Source organism: Procambarus clarkii, chromosome 1 (assembly GCF_040958095.1).
Source record: "Procambarus clarkii isolate CNS0578487 chromosome 1, FALCON_Pclarkii_2.0, whole genome shotgun sequence".
Classification (NCBI taxonomy): domain Eukaryota; kingdom Metazoa; phylum Arthropoda; class Malacostraca; order Decapoda; family Cambaridae; genus Procambarus; species Procambarus clarkii.
Genome location: NC_091150.1, coordinates 38,799,825 through 38,814,667, shown reverse-complemented (window position 1 = coordinate 38,814,667; position 14,843 = coordinate 38,799,825). Strand labels below are relative to the sequence as shown.

Here is a 14,843-nt window from a genome sequence, read left to right as displayed (position 1 = left end):
TGTTGCTAATTACTGTACCTAGAAAGCCCCACTCAATAAATGTCAGGCCCTTGCGAGTCATAAGCTTACCAGGGACTGGAGGCCAAAACCTGGCTCCCTCTATAGAAGCGCAGGAAGCTGACAAGTCTAGATGGCTCAAACTGTTGGAAATTATCCAACACTTCATACATCCATACATCATTTTTGTACTATAATACATCATCATCATTGTATTAACTATAGTAATTATTAATCTTACTAATTTGTAGAATTAATCCAATTAATGTTTCTATTGCGACACAGTATTCTACCAAATCCTTCCTAGTCTGAATGATGCCGGGAGATAACGTCAAGTTGAAACATGAAATATCTCCACATTTAGTTGAATCTAAACAGAGTCCAGTTAATTATTTTCCTTTACTAAGGATAATAATTTATTTAGTTACTTTATTTATATAACATATTACTGCTTACTGAACTCGCTTATTTAGGTGAATTAACAACTACAGTGGAAAATATTGCAAAGTAAAATAAAGCATGGTATACGCATGCGTATACCAGCGTGGAAGACGGAGACGACGACGCCATATTAGCAGCGTGTTAGCGGCGTGACTAGAGACGTCACTCGTACTAGAGGCGCCATTGCAAGGATCTTGCTTAGTGTCATTTTATTCGCTCCCTCAACCTCGAGAGCAGTGCCACATTATTTCGGCACATAACGGCAGGTTATGATGATGAGTTCATGATGGTGATTATGATGGTACTGAGTTTCAGGCAGTATCCTGGAACTAATTATTCTCCAGCCCGTAGTCGATGTCTTAGCAACAGCAGTTCAGGACGGAGGATTAGAGTCGTTCCCTCGAACAACAGGACACTTGGCCTGGCAACTATTAATTCTCTATTTGTTTCCTAGTGATCATTATTAACATTTAGGCTAGTTGTCGTTAGACCATTTATATACAATAAAAATCCAGTACGTTTACTCTCTAGCCATATTCCGTAATTTACATAGGAATTTATAGGCATTCATGTCTGTAGAAGAATTCTACAGTGTCAGATATATCATTCAAATTATATGAGGAAGAATTCCGTATTGTTAGATATATTTATTAGTTTTTACGTAGAAGATTTCTACATTGTAATTGCTTTTCAGCTCCCGCGTCCATGTCAAGTGAGGAGTTAGGCTACCCCACCTTCATGTGCAACAATTTCCCCGACGCAACACGTCGTCAGTGGTGTGTGGCCACCAATTTCACATCTCTTATTTTTACACCTAAGCTGTTAACAGTTGTTTGTAGATATTAACAACCTAGTTGTAGTAATAATCTTTTATTAAGATCAATTCAACTAATCCTTTATTTTTGCTATAATTTATTTCACATTCCTATAGCATATTGAGGTACATTTATCTCTAATTATTATTATATAACCAATTTAATGTACATTCATATTACAGTATTATTACTACTCTGGCGAAGAACCAGCGCCAGAATAATGCTAGGGATATATTAAATATTAATCTTTTAGCATGTAACCCCCCATTTTGGGTGAGTGAATTTGACTCATAATTTACAGTACCTTTAATATTCAATGCATTATTAATTAAAAACATCCATAGGACACTAGTTCATGGAATATATAACAAAACCACTTGCTCTACCTAGTTTTTCACTTTTTCACAAAAAGTGGCGGTCCTTCGTAGCTATCGAAAATAGTATCAATTTAAATGAATTACGCGAGTCAAGTTTTCCCACACAAACCAAGAAAAAACTCCAGAAAGGTAGAGTGAAACAATATAGACAACGGAAAAGTAAAAACAGAAAATGAGACCCCAAAATGATCCACATGGTAGTTAGGCAGGTCACCCACTAATAGTAGATGTTAATCACCAGGTGGTAGCAGCCTCAGCTACTGGATCCATCCAGCCAACTCATCAGTCATTGAGTCAGGAAAGAACGAAACCGATGCCCTTAGAAAGAAAATGGAGGGTTCAGGGAGCTCCCAAGGACTCACCAGAAAGAAGCATTTCATTACACTTAATGCTGGTTTTCTGAGAGGGCTCCTTTGGTGGTTCCCTGTTGCTATCTTACCATAGAGAACAAAATACAAAAGGGAACCATATAATGAGTGATAACACTGTTGGACTGCCAAGAACACAGCAGACAAAACTTAGAGAAGCACCTAGAGAAGGCAACTCTAGATGCGTACAGCTCAAGGTGAACAGTTAATCTTAGTCCATATAAAAGAAGGAAAACATAGAAATACATGCACATGTTTTGGAGTGCTGGCGCAAGGGGCGCTAGTGGCTGAGTGGATAGCATGCTAGATACGTAATCCTGTGGGCCGGTGTTCGATTCCCGGCGCTGGTAGAAACAGATGGGCAGTTTCTTTCACCCTGACGCCCCTGTTATGAAGCAGTAAACAGGTACCTGGGAGTTAGACAGCTGTTTTGGGCTGCTTCCTGGGGGTTTTGGGTGTGTAAAACAAAAAATAATTAGTAGTCGAGGTCGAGGCCTGGTCGAGGACCGGGCCGCGGGGACACTAAAGCCCCGAAATCATCTCAAGATAACCTCAAGATAGTAACAGTTGATTGATTGACAGTCGAGAGGTGGGCCAAAAGAACAGAGCTCAACCCCAGCAAGCACAACTAGGTGAATACATGAAGCAAAAACTAAAATAAAGAACAAGTATGCAAGGAAATGTCCCCCTGCAGGGCAGAGTCCAAAGGATGACTGTCACTTATTTGAAAAACTGGGACCCCAAGAGTGCTAGTGGATACAAAAAATGGGAGTGATTTTGTCATGTTAGACCAGGCATAATGACTGGGTGGATCCAGTAGCTGGAAGTGCTGCCATCTGGTAGTGGCAGCTGCTAGCAGTGGGTGAACCACTAACTACTAGGTGGATCATTTTGGGATATTGTTTTTTTGTTACAAACATAAAACAGATAATCTTACTCTTATACGTTTTGTATTTGCTCTACCTTTTTGCTGACTTTTTCTTGGGGTGAGAGACCTAGAATCCTCAGCTCCCTATGCACTTATAGAGGGAACCAGGTTTTGGCCTATAGTCCCTGGTAGGCCTACAGTGACTCCCAGGGGTTTGGTATGATTCAAATTAGGTGGAGGTATCCTGGTCGCTAGCAACAGGGAGCCACCATAGGAGCCCCTCCCAGAAAATACAAATTCCACTGACTGTACTTTTCTACTACAGAACGTGACAATAACAAAGCAGGAAATTAAAATACAGGTATTCACTAAAATTAAAGCATTACTAATGTCCTTGTCATAAGAAAACAGTCAGAAAAAAAATAATGAAGTTGACAAAACGTCTGTACAAAATACTCATAGTTTTTAAAGTCAATAAACAATGTTACATTTATAAACTTTCAAAATAGATCCCAAGAAATAACAATATATTTAGGAGTGACAAAAGAACTGTCAATACACATGCACAAAATAATCTTAAAACCATTTAACTGAAGCTCTGTAATAACTGCTCCAGTAAAAATCACATGAATCCCGCAATATTTGGGATCTGAGAAACACAACAACAGCCAAAGCTTTTAAATTAAGAAACATGCAACAATATATGAACACAAAAAATCCAGAATGGCATAGCCAGTAGTCTACAGAGATAGTAAAGAAAAATGTAATTAATTCATAAATAATGCCCCTATAACATTATCATCCACTTGCATCCATTAGTAATGGCAGGAAACTATGAAACTAATTATTTTGATATATTCACATACAGTGCTATTTTTATCTTCAGTAACTAAAATATATAATGGGAAAAATCTGCATAGAGTCCTTTTTGTCATTCTTCTGTACTAAAGAGCAATATTGTACTTTGTACACACACACAAAGATCTGTACATAATTCTGTACTATAACTTATTTTCTGTTTACTGCTGTCATAATACCCAGAGTGGGACAGCTTGCTCTCATCCTACAAATCCAAATCTTTATTCTAATTTTTCTATTAAAACTTTGCTCAAAGAGAGCCAGGTTTCATCAAGCATTAAAATGTGCATTTACAAAACTTATTCATCTTTCATCGGTCATGGCAGTCTGTATTTATTTAGTTTATTTAGTCTGTATTTATTAAACAGTTTATGAACTTTGAAAGTTTGCAGCCCAAGGTTATTATTGTTATGGATAACACTGTAGTGCTTTGGAGGTCATAGATTGTTTAATAAATACAAACTAACCTACTATTATTGAGCAAAGATGTACAGATTCCATAAGTGAACACTTAAATGTTTAATGAATCCTGGCCTTGACTCTTTAGGTACTACATCCAAAATCTCACTCTCTTAATTTTAAAGTCAGCAAATTATATCATTAATACAAGCCAGATTCTTTGCATACTGACAAGTATGTATTTTTTTTAAAGCTTTACCAATGAATTTAAACATTTGCAATTCTCAGCAAGCACTGATATCAACAGAACACTGTAAATACCTCTAGCATTTGCATTTGCCACACAGCATTCCATGATTATTCTACATTTGTGCTGGTGTACAAGTTCATGTGAGTCATGTAAAGTAATTATCAAGAGAAATGCATCTGAATAAGATTTGATGTAGTATATAACAACAAATCTGTCTTTTTGCTCTACCAAGCACTCAATACTTTTATTACTGTACAGTATTTGTAAACTTCCTCCTCATAACACTATTCTCCCCATCAAGGATGACAATTGTGAAGCCAACACACTTTTCACATTTAATAATATCATAAATAACTTCCAACTTGGTCATAAAATTGGCTTGATTCTCAGTGGGTAGTGTGTTGCTCAGTTACCCTGGCTCTAACACCATTTCACCTCTTACGTGGGCTAATATTACATTATGCTTTAATGTTGGAAGTATCAATAGTAGCAAGGATCAGGTAAATATTCCTACTTTTCAGTTAAAGTTCCATGCAGGTTTTCAATACGGCAAAGTGCTATTTCCAAACCATTTTTTTACAAACAACATTAGCTGAAAGTGGAGGGAAGCGAGAGATCCTTCTCCTTAGTTGTCAAGTACAGGCATTATAGACTGAAATGAGATCTGGGGTCCCATTTCGGGACCAATGGAAATGGGGGGAGGGGTCCAGTCGTGTACATTGTTTTAGAATGGTGCCTGACCCGAGTCATGTTGCCTCTAACACTAACATGCTTCTCATCACAAACACTGCTGCCTTTATATATTGTTCTACTTTTCTGGCTACGAAACTGACTCACTTCATATAGTGTTACCCCCCCTACTTATCACATGTTTCACTCTATAATAAAAGAGGTTGCCATCTCCTGTTATGATTCTGGGCACCTTTCATTATCTACTGAGACCAACTAAGCCTCTCTTTCTCATCACTAACAAAAACTAAATGAAAATGATGTATATAAAACATACTGTATACAGTATGTAAGCTGTTTCATAAAAGTTAAAAATTAAATTAAAAAATTAAAACACAAAAATATATTAATGGAAAAGATGAAAGAACAAGAGATATTGCTTGCAAACAACTTGCCAATGCATTACTTTTAAGCAAACAGCCTGTTAGGAGGCCAAACATGTAAGTCATATTCAATAACAAATTAAAAGCCTACTTTGAACTACAATACTAAAGTTATTATGAAAATAAAGATAATTTACACATGTTAGGTCTTTGCATACAATTTGTATGACCATTGCCAGAAAATCAGAATTTGATAAACATGGTTTATTTTATACAAATCATGAAAATACTAATTTGAAATTCAAATAAAAAAATGTTCTGAGGAATGAGTAAATAAACCATTCATTATATACAACTTAGATTTAACTATACATAACAGAAGCAGACATTTAACTGTTCTACAAAGGTAAGCTTTTAATTTTTATGTAAGTATGGCTTTAGATCAGTATAAAATATATGTATATGTATCTCACCTCTTTATCCCTATGGTAAACTGTCAACATTTTCACATATCTGCATAACACTTTATGTGTAACTGCAAAAGCTGCTAAGAAAAAGCTGAAGATACAACATAGACTTTAATTCCATAACTTCTATATAAAGCTAAGAGATGTAACAAGAGCTTCTAAAAGAGACAAGTTACATGAGCTTGGTATTACCATCAGAGGACTGCTCTGAAGATGACCATCTATAGGTCACCAGGTTTGAAAGTCGCAGCTCCCAGATTTAAACTCTTAATTTTAAAAGGCCCAAAAATCACGGGTATTTTGTATCATCATTATCAAAGAAAAATATTCTGCAAAACAGCTTTGCAGAAAAAATTTAAATTAAAAAGTGTACTGTACTCTTAAATTTGTTTATGAAACCAAGGTCAAATTACAAGGAACTCTGATGTAAATAAAACTTACCAAACTTTTCCAAACTCAAAACTTTTACCCTGAGAGCTATTAACATAAGAAATTAAGAGTAATGTGGATTATTTAGGAAAAACAGAAGGAATACAAATTGTTTTGTAGACAAACTAAAGTTGGAAAATAAATTTCCCTACCTCTCCCATTAGAAATAACATTGCTGGCACATTTGTTAAATTGCCAGTACAGTACTCTGGCAAAACTCTGCACTATAATTTGAACCTCTGAAGCCTTAACATTCTTTATTATAAAAAGTATTTAATTTTTCAATATGCAAGGAAATACTCTTAACTCTTCCACTGGCTGTATAATCCCAAGACACAATTTCTCATTAAAATGCTTCTTATTGAAAAATTACTTGCAAAACATTGACAGTAACAGTGAACATATGAACAAAATATATGCAACATTTGAAGGTAGAATACATATATTGCACTCTTTCAAAGCCTCTTCCCTGTAAAATAAATCCAGCATTGAATGTAATTAAACACTTCTTATTGGTGGTCCCCTTAGAGCTAGCTACCTGAATAGCTCTATATGCATTGTTGCACCTGGCCCATGAGAATCATAAATATCTGTTGGAGCCCAGACAGAATCTGATACCCCCCCCCCAAAGTGGCACAGGGAGTTTGGGGGGGATACAACTCAACCCAGATGTATATGCCACTAAGAAGGTATAGCACACTAAAACAAAGTACAAGGAAAATATTAGCAACTTTGATACCTAGGAACACAGTACCATAGTTAGTTACACTACCCCAACCATCAAGATGGTGACTTCAGCAGCTAGAGGTCCAGTCGGTGACAACTAATCAGACATATGCTGGCCAAACAAAAATTGAAACCCATGAAAGAGGTCAGGCAGTAATAGGGAGCCACTAAAGGGGCCCTCAGGGAGAGGCATTCCATTACATTCAATGCTGGCTTTCTGGGAGGGATCCTACAGTGCCTCCCCTGGAGCTATTTCACCATGGAGAAGAAACAACGAAGAAAAGAAACAAAAGTAGGACCCACCAGGGACAGACATGAGCAGAATCCAGTAACCCTTGAAGAGAGGGCAAGCCCTGTACAGTCTAAGCACATTAACACTTTATTGCACCGCGCTCGTGTGACCCACACTACCTCGGGTGGGCTTCGGCGTTTCACGGGAGCGTGCGGTAATTCTGAAAAGTGTATAATCTTTTCAACTTTGTCACCTCAATTCTCGTCCAAGGTTTTTCAATTTGGTATCATTGTGTTTGCAATAGAATTCTCTACAGGACTAAAGGCATATAAATGCCCAAAAGCCTGGCATACCATCCATAACAAACAGAGAAAGTGAATGCGTGTTACCCGAAAGCACGCAAGAGCGACAAAATGTGTACACTCTTCACTTTTGTCATCTCAATTCTCGTCCTAGGGCTTTCATTTTGGTATCATTGTGTTCGCAATAGAATTCCCAACAAGAGTATATGCATATAAAGTAAAAAACTGCAGTGCGCTCCACCCACCGACAAGATGAAAGTGGCCCAGAAAGAGAGCACTGCGCCACCCCAAGGCACCTCTCATTACATAGAGAGCGCGGTAATACTGAAAAGTGTATTCTCTTTTCCACTTTGTCATCTCATTTCTCGTCCTAGGTTTTTCAATTTGGTATCAATGTGTTCATAATAGAATTCTCTACAAGACTAAATGCATATAAAGCCCAAAAGCCCAGCGAGAAAATGAGAAAGTAGGAGCGTATTACCCAGAACCACGCAAGAGCAATAAAATGTGTACACGCTCTTCACTATGGATATCTCAATTCTCGTCCTAGGTCTTTCATTTTGGTAACATTGTGTTCGCAATAGAATTCCCTACAGGAGTATATGCAAAAGTCCAAAAAGTAAAGTCCAAAAGTCAGGCGTACCACCCACAGAAAACAGAGAAAGTGATGGAGCGTAATCCCAGTGAGCGCTAATAAAATGGGTATACTATTTTTCAACTTTGCTACCTCAATTCTGGTCCTAGGTCTTTCATTTTGTATCAATGTATTCACAATGAAATTCCCTACAAGAGTATATGCATATAATGTCCAGAACCGCGGCGCGCCCTTCCCGAAGCTGCCACTAATTTGCCGCCGACGCAATGCTGTGTCGTTACCGGTAATGCATCTACTAAAAAAACAACGCAATGCTGAGTCGTTACCGAGCGAAAGTGTTAAGGAAAGTGTGCCACCGGCACCCTATTGGAATACTAAAAACCCACAAACCTAAATCTCAGCCAAAGACATGTTGGAAACGAAATGAAAATAGACAGGATATGCTTACGAATATCAACCTAGCATTTGAATGACATTAAACGCTTCTTTCAGGAGAAGCCCTGGTGACTCCCTGAAGTTATCTTGTTGAGATTGCTACATACTAAAGGGTCACATCATTTGTGGACATTCTGTTTGGTCTACCAGGTACCTGGCCTACCTCATATTCATAGAGGTACAGAGAGCAGGTGACAATCCACCATCCTACTGGAAGAAGTTTCCAGAAATTCAGTGAAGCTTTACAGACAACTGTAGGGTTGAAACTGTCAAACAACCCCACAAATGAATCACAGAGAACAGCCAGTCCACCCTCCCTTCCCAGTCCTCAGTTCACTCTTCACCTTAGTTCTGGAGCTGAAGAATAGTGAACCGACAAACCTGGAGGAAGAGGGAAAATCAGAGTCACTTATCTCTCTCACGAGAGTCTCTTCCAAAAAGAGGCATATCATTATATTCAATGCTGGGTTTCTGGAGAACATATCAGAACTTACCAGGAAGGAGGAAAGGCAGCAGACACTAGGACAAAGAAGAGAAACCAGGCCATGAGACAAGGCCTAAACCAACACACGACCGAATGTAACAAGGAACATTGACGAAATACTTAGCCGCCAGAACCCCATTATAACCCCAAAACCCACAACCATAAATATGAGCCAAAGACATGTTAGAGAGGAAAGCAGCCAAAGCTGTGTATTTGTGAACATCTTGGGCTTCAGGGTAGACTGCAGGCTGGCTAGATTTAATGACACTGAACAACCTGAGAAATGCAAGCCCTGGAACAGGGAAAAAAACAAACCAATTTCCAGTTGTCAAGGGTGCTAATATGTATTTTGGAGTGTCCTACCTTCCTGGTGGTATTCTTTCTTTGTCTGGGTTGATCTATTATCCCCAGCTTCCTGTGCCTCTTTGAGTAGACCAGGTTCTTTCTGCCTGGTCTCCAGGAGGCATTTTTTTTTTTTTTTTTTTTTTTTTTTTTTTTTTTTTGAGATATATACAAGAGTTGTTACATTCTTGTACAGCCACTAGTACGCGTAGCGTTTCGGGCAGGTCCCTGGAATACGATCCCATGCCGCGAAGAATCGTTGTTACAACCAAGTACACATTTTACTGTTGCGTTAAACAGAGGCTACAGTTAAGGATTTGCGCCCAGTAAATCCTCCCCGGCCAGGATACGAACCCATGACATAGCGCTCGCCTTATGATTCTAAAGACATGATATGATATGTAGACGTGTGACATGATACATGTAGAACTACCCAGGTGCCTAGCTCTAGAAAGGTCACCCGAGAGTCCCTCAAAAAAATATTATTATATTATATATATATATATATATATATATATATATATATATATTATATATATATATATATATATATATATATTATATATATATATATATATATATATATATATATATATATATATATATATATATATATATATATAAAATGAATAAATTTGAAAAAAGGAAAAAGTCATATAAAGGTTCGTTCAGTATGTGCCAGGTAGGCGGCTCCATTATTAATAAATAAATGAAAAATACAAAACAAATTGAACACATTTGAAACAAATAAAGATTGTCATAATGGAGCATACTACCCGACAAACACTGAACGAACCTTTATGACATTTTTCCTTTTTTCAAATTTGTTATTTTTTTTCTTATTATTTTTTTTAAGAAACATGGAACATACTAACCTGACAAACACATAACGGACCTTTATGACATTTTTCCTTTTTTCAAATTTATTCATTTTTTTTTTTATTTTTTTTTTTAAGAAACATGGAGCAGCCTATCTGACATACACTGAACGAACCTTTTGCTATAAAAAATAAAAAATAAAAAATAAAAAAAGTGAACAAAGTTGAAAAAAGAACAAATGTCATAATGGTTTGTTCAGAGTATGTCAGGTAGGCTGCTCCATATTTCTTAAAAAAAAATAATAAAAAAATGCAAAAAAAAAAAAAAAAAAATTAACAAATTTGAAAAAAGGAAAAATGTCATAAACGTTCGTTCAGTGTATGTCTGGTAGGCTACTCTATTATTTAAAAAATCGAATATCATATTGATGTTTTTAGGTGGTGGAACGAATTATTTTTATTTCCAATATTTTAAATGTGGAAATTTGTTTTGAAAGACGAGCATTTCACATGACGAGCTCGGTGCCGGAACGGGTTAAATTCGTTAATCAAGGTTCTACTGTATAAATATATAAAGATATGATATATTATATATACAGTATAAGAACATATATAGCTGTCTTTGTTCTTATAAATAAAAGAACACAAGCACCGTAGGTTGTGCTTATCTACTACAGAGGAACCTCGGGTGACGAGCGGCTCCATCTACAAGCATTTCAGGTAATGAGCAAGCGACTCGCAGAAAATTTGTCTCGATTGACGAGCTTCCTCTCGGTTAACGAGAAAACCATGTGGTGCTTCCTAGCGTTCCCACTGGTTCTCGCAAATTCTCGGACGCCTCCGACGATGCAAATTAATGAAATATTTTTTAAAAGATGCTAATGATGCTGGGATGTAAAGGGGTGACTGCTGTAATGTTGCAAAGCATTGAATTGTTTATTTTATTTATAGAAATTAAAAAATTTTGTTTAAATTTAAGAAAGAAGAAATGTCAAAAGGTTTGTTCGTTTGTCGGGTAGGCTGCTCCATTTTCTAAAAGAAAAAAAAAAAACCAGCGTTGAATGTAATGAAACGCCATTTTCTGGGTGAGTCCCGGAGGCTCCCCGGAGCTATCCCAGGCTGATATGCTAATTTCAGACTTTGGCATCAGTCATGTGTATGGAGTTCTTAGGCCTACCGGGGACCACGGCCAGAACCGGGCCCCCTCAGAGAGGCAAGGGGAGCAATGGCCTATAGAAGCCCCCGTGTAGTTGGAAGCATTCTATGTCTGCCATCGACTGGAACAGGCACCCAGAAAGGTAAGCGCCCCAAAACAAACCCCTATTCTGGTTAAAATTGCTACCTAAAACCGAACTAGTGGATAGAACTTCCCAACCGAAAACAAGCAAACTAGTGTGACGTCACACACTGCCACGCCGCTGTCTGCACAGCTCCCACCTCCCCGGGAGGGGGAAGGGGGAGCCCCAGACCCCCCGCGCCGGCTACCCACACCTCAGTTCTTGAGGCTGGATGTCAAAAACGCGAAAAACCGCCGACCGGAGGGAGGGAGGGATGCCGGGGAGCCTCCGGGACTCACCCAGAAAATGGCGTTTCATTACATTCAACGCTGGTTTTCTGGGGGGAGCCCCGTCGGCTCCCCGGAGCTAACTACCCACAGACAGAAAAAGAGGGACTTACCCGGGAGGCGGTCGTCGCTCACCCCTCAACTCGAAGCCGAGACAACTGGCTGCAACCGCCGACCCAAAGCAACACAGGCCCGACGAGGCCCAGGGACATGCACAAGGTAACGAGCAGCCAGGACCCTGTTCGACCGCCAAAATCCCCGCGCCCGAATATCAGACCAAGACATATTCCCAAAGACGGCAGCAAGAGCCGCGAACTTACGAACGTCATGGGCACGGGGATAGACCGCAGGCTGGCTGGACCTAATAACCCTGCGGACGACCTGAGAGACCCGAACCCGCGAACAGGGAAGAAGGGAAACTGGATCAACCCACAGCGCGTCCCCGGACACAGAAGCTGTGGCGCGCAAATAACGGCGAAGCGCCGCAACCGGACACAAAACATGATGCACCCCCGGCCTGACCAACCAAGCATCAACCACCCATGGACCCCTCCGGAACGCAGCAGTCTCATTCTTCGCCAGAAAAGAAGGAGACGGCTGCAAACGAACAAAACTATCACCACGACCAAAACACAGTGCAGTAGCGACACCGGAGCCAGAGCACACGACCATCGCCTATAGCATCAGCCTCAAGAACTGAGGTGTGGGTAGCCGGCGCGGGGGGTCTGGGGCTCCCCCTTCCCCTCCCGGGGAGGGGGGAGCTGCGCAGACAGCGGCGCGGCAGTGTGTGACGTCACACTAGTTTGCTTGTTTTCGGTTGGGGAGTTCTATCCACTAGTTCGGTTTTAGGTAGCAATTTTAACCAGAATAGGGGTTTGTTTTGGGGCGCTTACCTTTCTGGGTGCCTGTTCCGGTCGATGGCAGACATAGAATGCTTCCAACTACACGGGGGCTTCTATAGGCCATTGCTCCCCTTGCCTCTCTGAGGGGGCCCGGTTCTGGCCGTGGTCCCCGGTAGGCCTAAGAACTCCATACACATGACTGATGCCAAAGTCTGAAATTAGCATATCAGCCTGGGATAGCTCCGGGGAGCCGACGGGGCTCCCCCCAGAAAAAGTGTTGAATGTAATGAAACACCATTTTCTGGGCGAGTTCCGGAGGCTCCCCGGAGCTGATATGCTAATGTCAGACTTTGGCATCAGTCATGTGTATGGAGTTCTGTGGGCCTTCCGGGACCACAAGCCAGAACCTGGCTTCTTCACAGAGGCACGAGGAGCAATGGCCTATAGCAACCCCTGTGGGGTTGGAAGCATTCTATGTCTGCCATCAACCGGGTTAGGCTCCCAGAAAGGTAAGCATCCCAAAACAAACCCCTATTCTGGAGAAAATTGTTACAAAAAGTCAAACAAGTGGATAGAACTCCTCAAACAGAAACGAGCAAATGAGTCGCACGTCACCGCTGTCTGCGCAGCTCCACCCTCCCTGGGAGGGGAAAGGCGGAGCCCCAGAACCTTGCTCTGGCCATCCATCTCTCAGTTCTGAGGCTGGACATCAAAAAACCTACAAAAACCGCCAACCAGTGGGAGGGAGGGTTGACATGGAGCCTCCGGGAATCACCCAGAAAGTGGCATTTAATTACATTCAACGCTGGTTTTTGGAGGGGAGCCCCGTTGGCTCCCTGGAGCTACCTACCAACAGATAAAAACCATAGGGACTTTCCCGGGAAGCGGTCGCTGCTCACTCCTCAACTCGAAGTCGAGACAACTGGCTGCAACCGCCGACCCAAAGAGACACAGGCCCTCCTAATGTAACGCCCAGAGAAAGTGCATCCATGACTCACCATGGGAACATCCTGGTAAGGTCAGCCTGTGACCTCAGATTCAGCTAGAGTTAATTGAAATATTTTCTGGCTCCACGCTAGTCAGCTTGTTCCTGTTTATGAATAATCTCTTGGCAAACAACTTAATAATGACAGCTATAAGAGGACTCTCAAAGCCAAGCAATGCTTCTTGCCACGTTGCTTGAGATAACTAAGAGACAGGCAAGATGGTGGCAGTGATCTAATTAACACTTTCGCGCTTTCGGCGCTCAAAAAAAAACAATACCCCAGATGCTTTCGGCACTTCGCGCGCCTACGCGGTAAGACCGAAAAAGTGTACACTCTTTTGACTGTCCTGACAATAATTGAAGGCGCACGTATTTAAATTTGGTATCACTGTGTTCGCAATGGAATTGTCTATAAGAGCATACCTATAAAATGCCGCCCAAGCATGAGGAGTATCAACACCAAATAAAAAACTATGCAGATCACTCGCCGAGAGCGCCAAACAGCAACAAAATGTTTCCACTCTCTTAATGGTTGCGAAGCCTACAGTTGTCCTACATCGCTAATTTTGGTATCATTGGAATCACAATAAAATTCTCTACACGGACATATGCATATGAATGTTTAATATAGGTAATTGCCCACCCGCAAGAGTGTGTGAAGTGGAGAGTAGTTAGCCGCGAGCGCACTGGCGAAAACACAGGGGGGGAAATCATGCTTGGAAAGTTTATACGTTTCCTGACCCTACTTTTCTATGTACGTATTTCTTTTTTATACCAATGTGTTCGCAATAAAATTTTCTATAAGATGAACTGTATAACATTTGTACAAAGCATGTGTAAGAGAAGCGCCAAATATAGAACCACGTCGCTCAGTATGCGTTCGTGGCAGAAACGAACGCATTGTTTTCGTTCGTTTGATGTTTGTCATGTTTATACTTGTTGAAACATTTTATAATTTGTATGACAGTGATCGCAGTAAAATTCCCTACACAGACATATACATAACACATACAAATATTTCCCACGTGTTGGATATATCAACGGCTAAAGGGAACCCACTGCCACACGCTCGCCACACCCCCAAACATACTTTGTGTATTTTTTTTTTACTCATAGAAGTTTATGTGATATAATATTCATTCTGGTACCAAAAAATTCGCAAATAAATTCTCTACAAAACAAAAGTATCCCCATCCA

The 14,843-nt window shown here is 40.2% G+C and overlaps 1 protein-coding gene across 3 annotated transcripts in view; it reads right to left on the bottom strand.

Annotated features, from left to right (window-relative positions):
* RtGEF (Rho-type guanine nucleotide exchange factor) overlaps positions 1-14,843 on the bottom strand; it is a 117,219-nt gene that overhangs the window by 8,131 nt on the left and 94,245 nt on the right. The gene's annotated exons all lie outside the window — the stretch shown is intronic.